Source organism: Arachis ipaensis, chromosome B05 (genome assembly GCF_000816755.2).
Source record: "Arachis ipaensis cultivar K30076 chromosome B05, Araip1.1, whole genome shotgun sequence".
NCBI classification, from domain to species: Eukaryota; Viridiplantae; Streptophyta; class Magnoliopsida; order Fabales; family Fabaceae; genus Arachis; species Arachis ipaensis.
The window spans coordinates 45987398-45988448 of NC_029789.2; positions in this window are offsets into that span (position 1 = coordinate 45987398).

The following is a 1051-nucleotide window of genomic DNA, read 5'->3' on the forward strand; positions in this document are numbered from 1 at the left end:
GCGTCAAAACGCCAGAACTGGCATGAAAGTTGGAGTTAAACGCCCAAAATGGCACAAAAGCTGGTGTTTAACTCCAAGAAAGGTCTCTACACGTGAAAGCTTCAATTCTCAGTCCAAGCACACACTAAGTGGGCCCCGAAAGTGGATTTTTACACTAACTATTCTAGCTTACTCATTTTCTGTAACCCTAGGTCACTAGTTTATTATAAAAACTACTTTTAGTGATTCATATGGGACCTCATGACACTCTACATGTTTCATATTGTATCTTCTACGGCATGAGTCTCTAAACCCCATGGTTGGGGGTGAGGAGCTCTGCTGTGTTTTGAAGAATGAATGCAATTACTACTGTTTTCCATTCAATCACGCTTGCTTCCATTCTAAGATATTCACTCGTACTTCAACTTGATGAATGTGATGATCTGTGACAGTCATCACCATTCTCAACCTATGAACGCGTGCCTGACAACCACCTCCCTTCTGCCTTAGACTGAGTGCTTATCTATTAGCCTCCTGGTTCAGATCAGAGTCTTCGTGGTATAAGCTAGAATCAATTGGCAGCATTCTTGAGATCCTCTTGTCTGTGGTATTCTGAGTAGGATCTGGGATAGGATGACTGTGAAGAGCTTCAAACTCACAAGTGCTGGGCATAGTGACAGATGCAAAAAGATCAATGGATCCTATTCCAGCATGAGTGACAACCGACAGATGATTAGTCGTGCGATGACAGAATTTGTACCATTTTCACTGAGAGGACAGATGGTAGCCATTGACAACAGTGATCCACCAACATACAGCTTGCCATGGAAGGAACCTTGCGTGTATGAAGAAGAAGACAGTAGGAAACCAGAAATTCAGAAGACAAAGCATCTCCAAAACCTCAACCTGTTCTCCATTACTGCATAACAAGTATTTATTTCATGTTCTTTTACTTTTTACAATTAAATCTAAGAATTATTGATATCCTGACTAAGAGTTACAAGATAACCATAGCTTGCTTCAAACCGACAATCTCTGTGGGATCGACCCTTACTCACGTAAGGTATTACTT